Consider the following 6,000-nt stretch of genomic DNA (forward strand, 5'->3'; position numbering starts at 1 on the left):
GAATGCAAGGTAGATTTCTTTGTTATCTACAGATAAGATAACAAGTTAAGGACACCTTTATTACCTAACTGGTAGTCCTCAAACCTCAACTCCTCCTGGCTTTTTTCTTGATAAGTCTGCATTCCACAAATGGATTGAATTTCTCCAACTCCGGGTCTTGTGCAATCTATCTCTGGAGTTGCAATGTATGATGTTGTTCTACTTCCTTTCAAACTAATACTAAATGCGGACTTTCCAAAACCAGAGCTCTTGAGCAAAGGGTGTTGTACTTTCTTTTCCTAGTTTGCAAATTTGATCAAGATTGAACACTTAAGATATCTAAAACTATGAAGTAGGAACAAATAGTACTTAGTAGTATTTAATAAAAGCTCAACAAGGATTTCAGATGAATATAGAACATATAGATTACAGAAGAGAACAAATTAAGGATACCTTTATCACCTAACTGGTAGTGCTAGAACCTCAACTCCTCCTGGCTTTTATCTTTATAAGTCTGCATTGTATTCCACAAATGGATTGAATTTTTCCACTACCAGGTCCTGTGATATCGTTCTCTAGAATTGCAATATATGATGTTATTCTACTTCCTTTCTGATTAATGTCAAATGCTGACTTTCCAAAACCAGAGTTCTTAAGAAAAGGTGGTGTGTACTTTCTTTTCCTGGTTTGCAAATTTGATCAAGATTGAACACTTAAGATATCAAAAAATATGATGTAGTAATAAATAGTACCTAGTGGTATTTAGTAAAAGCTCGACAAGGATTTCAGATCAATATAGAGCATACAGATTACAGAGCAAAATTCTCCCTCGAAACATTGATTAATCTGCTCCAATACATGAGAAAATGGACAATAAAGTTAACCTTTGCACCCTGACAGGGATACTGCTGGTTGGCCAAAGGAGTATGAATCAAGTCTAGGGGTGCCAAAGTGTGAGTTGCTTGAAACAACAAATGCAGGAGCTCTTGGATATCCAAGTATGGAGGAATCTGAGACATTGACATCCCTGGACCACACTAGAGGTTCATTGGCCACACTAATAAAGCCATATTTCTTTCCAAATGTAGGTAAAGTGGACGAGCCCATAGATACGGTTTGTGTTTGACCAGATGTAGCATTTGTTGCTGCATTAAATTCTAATGGCCCTGCAGTTCGGAAAGCAGATTGAATTGATTTTCTAATCACTAATTAAAGATAACTACAAGCATGAATACCTGGCACAAGATCGGTTCTAGAAATTGTAAGCAATAACACTACCCACCATAAGAAATCCCACTGATGTACTGCAGTTATTACTAACATTTTTTTAGAAGAGTACAACTCAAGATGCATAGCTACTTCCACAAGGAGCAGATTTAGCTTTTCGACCAATTCCAAAGCCACCTTGCTTCTCTAGAAAAGTAAATATGATATTTCTCCTTTCATGAAATTGGCAGTATTAAGTGTAGCATCTATTAATTCCAATCCTCACCTGGACCACAGGCGAGAAAGAATGCTATAATTAATCCCATTTGGCAAAGAAATCATTGGGAAAAACATATTCAAAGAGTGTGTGTAGGTCATTCCCTATTTCCCATGCAATAGCCTATGTGGTCTTTCTTCCGAGACATAGGAATGTACCAAAATCAAGCTAGAAACAAAATTAAGTTTTAATTAATCTTTGAAAAATATGCAAGAAAGTTGAAAAATACGTTGTTAGAGTATATGAAAACAAATTCTTGTTATCAAGAACCGCTTCCAGGTCTCAATCTTTTTTCCTTTTCTTTTCTTATAGTAGTGTTAATCTACGTCATGCCACTTTTCTTGGATCCGCGCTACACCGATTGTTGAACCTGATTTCAACTTAATTGATTCATATGTTTATGTAGTAATGTATCCACCAAGTAGACTATGATTACTAATTAATACCAAGAATGTTCTCTTGGGATTACAATATATAGAAACAGATATATAATGGATTTGGATAAGGGGAACGGCATAAAAAATATATCAACTAACAAGAACTAATCACAAAGAAAAGGGTACCAAGAAAAAGGAAGAAGAAGAGAGCAACATTCCCAGATTCAGTTTTCTGGAATCAAGAATGCAAGAAAGTGGAGAAATTGTGTTCTCAAGAAAAATGTACGAGAATATGGAGATTGGACCAACCACATAAACTATCAAGTAACAGGAACCAACATGCAAGTAATGAAAGAAAATTTACAAAAACTCATAAACACAGGACACAATGCATCAAAACCCCTAAAGAATGAAATTTTACTCACTTGTAGCCGTGAATATCGACGACAGACAGACAAAACAAAGAAGAAGAACCTTTTGATTGTCAATGTTTTGGAATGGCGGTATATATATAGAGAGAAGAAGAAGAAAGGTTGCATAATCTTTCTTAACCGTGTTTAGCTTGCTGTTTAAACGAATATGCTCTAGCTTATTGTTTAAGCTAATATCCGTAACGGATTAAAAAACAGTTTTTTAATCCTCAATTATTACTTAAAATAAACTAGATACAAAAATTCAGACTTATTATTTTAATTTATGCAACATAGATATATAGAATTAGGAGAGTCAACTAAATGTTTAAATATTTTTTATTGTTAATTATTTATATAATACTTTTCAAATAATATATGTGGCACATGTGATATTTAGATAGTATATCAATTTTTTAAATATATTTGTTTAAATATTTTAAATTATTAATTATTGTGATTTATGTTGCATATGTGAAATTTAGAGAGTTAATCAATTTTTAATATATATTTTTAAACAAAGAAGAAGAGACATTTTGTTTTGGAAAGGTGATATATATATTATATAGAGAGAAGAGGAGAAGAAAGGTTGCATAATCACTATGCAGATATTAAACTGTAAGCGTGTTGATTGTTATTTAAGATAGGTAAAGGGACAAATATACCCTTCGTTTAAAGTTTGGCTCACTCATGCCTTTACCGTCCAACTTTTCATCTAAATATGTTCCTATAGGCGTTAGTTGGTCTGCTGGACATATCCAGCTCATTTTTCATTTCTTTAAATGCCACATGAAATTGTCATGTCATTTTGACTTTACCACATGACATTTATATGGAAATGAAAATGGATCAATTATGCCTCTAACAAATTCGAACTCATAAACACATGATCCGACCCATAAATCAACCCCCTTTGTAAATAAACTACATGACCCGTTTTCAACAATTTTGTTTATATTTTTATTTTTTTCGGTAAATTCCGAAAATTAGTAATTGATTAATAAAAAATAGGAAAAATATGAAAAAAAATATAAAATTAAAGCCAAAAATTCACAAATAAATATTGTAACCTTAAATTCAACAATTTCAACAATTTTTTAAATTATTATTTTTTTCGGTAAATCCCGAAAATGAGTAATTAATTAATAAAAAATATGAAAAAAAATATATAAAATTAACTCCAAAAAATCACAAATAAATATAGTATTAAATTCAACAATTTTTTTTAATTTTTCTTTTTGTCGGCAAATCCCGAAAATAAGTAATTTATTAAAAAAATAAAAATTAAAAAAAATTGTTGAAAATTTTGAAAATTTTGAATTTAAGGCTACTATATGTATTTGTGATTTTTTGGCGTTAATTTTATATTTTTTTCATATTTTTTATTAATCAATTACTCATTATCGGGATTTGCCAAAAAAAATTAAAATAAAAAAAACTGTTAAAATTTTTTGAATTTAATGTTACTATATTTATTTGTGATTTTTTGGCGTTAATTTTATATTTTTTTCATATTTTTATTAATCAATTACTCATTTTCGGGATTTGCCGAAAAAAATAAAAATTAAAAAAAATTTGTTGAAATTTTTGAATTTAAGGTTACTATATTTATTTGTGATTTTTTGGCGTTAATTTTATATTTTTTCATATTTTTTATTAATCAATTACTCATTTTCGAGATTTACTGAAAAATAAAATTAAAAAAAATTGTTGAATTTAAGGTTACAATATTTATTTGTGAATTTTTGGCATTATCTAAACCTTTTCCAATAGTTTAGGGTTATATTTGACCCTTTGCCCTTTAAGATAATATCATTTCCAGCTTAGTGTTTAAGCTAATATTATTCTCATATATAATAACTAATTAAAAAAAATCACATTTTCCCTCAATTATTACTTAAAATAAACTATACACAAAAATCCATGCTTTTTTTTTTATTTTAATTTATGCAACATAGATAAAATTAGGAGAGCCAACTAAATTTTTAAATATTTTTTATAGTTAATTATTTATATAATACTTTTTCAAAGTACTTTTCAAATAATATACGTGGCACATGTGACATTTAGATAGTTCATCAATTTTTTAAAATATATTTATTTAAATATTTTAAATTGATAATTATTGTGATTTATGTTGCACATGTGAAATTTAGAGAGTTAATCAATTTTTAATCTATTTTTTAAAACAAAGAAGAAGAACAACCCTTTTGTTTCGAAATGGTTATATGTATATATATATATATATAGAGAGAGAGAGAGGTGAGGAGGAGGAGCAGAAGAAAGGTTGCACAATCACTACGCATATATTAAACCGTAAGTGTGTTGCTGGTTGTTTAAGATAATATCATTTCCAGCTTAGTGTTTAACCTAATATCCTTCTCATATATAATAACTAATTAAAAACACGTTTCCCCCCTCAATTATTACTCAAGATAAACTAGATACAAAAATCCAAGCTTATTATTATTATTATTATTATTATTTATTTTAATTTATGCAACAAAGATAGAATTAGGAGAGTCAACTAAATTTTTTTTATTGTTAATTATTTATATAATATTTTTCAAAGTACTTTTCAAATAATATATGTGGCATATGTGATATTAAGATAGTTCATCAATTTTTTAAATATTTTAAATTATTAATTATTGTGATTTATATTACACATGTGAAATTTAGAGAATTAATCAATTTTTAATATATTTTTTAAACAAATAAGAAGAAGAGCCCTTTTGTTTCGGAATGGTGATATATATATATATATAAAGAGAGAGAGTGAATGAGAGAGAGAAGAAGAAGAAGAAAGGTTGCATAACCACTACACATATATTAAACCGTAAGTGTGTTATTGATTGTTTAAGATAATATCCTTTCCAGCTTATTGTTTAAGATAATATCCTTCTCATATATAATAACTAATTAAAAAACATGTTTTTCCCTCAATTATTACTTAAAATAAACTAGATGCAAAAATTCAGGCTTATTTTTATTTTATTTTAATTTGTACAACATAGATAGAATTAGGAGAATCAACTAAATGTTTAAATATTTTTTATTGTTAATTATTTATATAATATTTTTCAAAGTACTTTTCAAATAATATATGTGGCACATGTGATATTTAGATAGTTCATCAATTTTTTAAATATATTTGTTTAAATATTTTAAATTGTTAATTATTGTGATTTATGTTGCATATGTGAAATTTAGAGAGTTAATCAATTTTTAATATAATTTTTTTGAACAAAGAAGAAGAAGAAGAAGAAGAAGAAGAAAAGAAGAAGAAGAGCCCTTTTGTTTCGGAATGGTGATATATTTTTATTTTTATTTATTATATATTATATTTAGAGGTAGGTTGTTGGACGCTTACTGTAGAGCGACAAGCTGCTGCGACTAAGGGTGTTGTATTTAAAAAGCGTATACATGGAAGTTATTGGGAAAATGCCTGGTGACATTTTTATCATTTGGTATTGGGTTCATCAAGGGGTGGCTTCTAGCACTTGTTATGGTTTCACTTATTGTTCCACAAAACCTATCTCTCTCATTTAAATCTCACTTTATGTTTGTAAGTTGCATCATTCACAGGTGAAAAACAGGTTCTCGAGGAGTATAACAAGTCCTTACAAAAGGCATACAGATCTGGTATAGATGAAGTACTTTCAAGTGGCTTAGGCGTTGGATCGTCCCAATTTATTCTCTTCTGCAATTATGCTTTGGCTTTGTGGTATGGTGGAAAGATGATCTTGGA

At 28.6% G+C, this 6,000-nt stretch overlaps 1 pseudogene; it reads right to left on the bottom strand.

The window, feature by feature from the left end:
* The window catches only part of LOC125814987 (nuclear pore complex protein NUP98A-like), a 55,233-nt pseudogene extending 50,168 nt beyond the window's left edge, over positions 1-5,065 (bottom strand).
* Between the last annotated feature and the right edge of the window lie 935 nt (positions 5,066-6,000).

The sequence above is a fragment of the Solanum verrucosum genome, unplaced genomic scaffold (assembly GCF_900185275.1).
Source record: "Solanum verrucosum unplaced genomic scaffold, falcon-dt-bn FXZP01000261.1, whole genome shotgun sequence".
Lineage (NCBI taxonomy): Eukaryota > Viridiplantae > Streptophyta > Magnoliopsida > Solanales > Solanaceae > Solanum > Solanum verrucosum.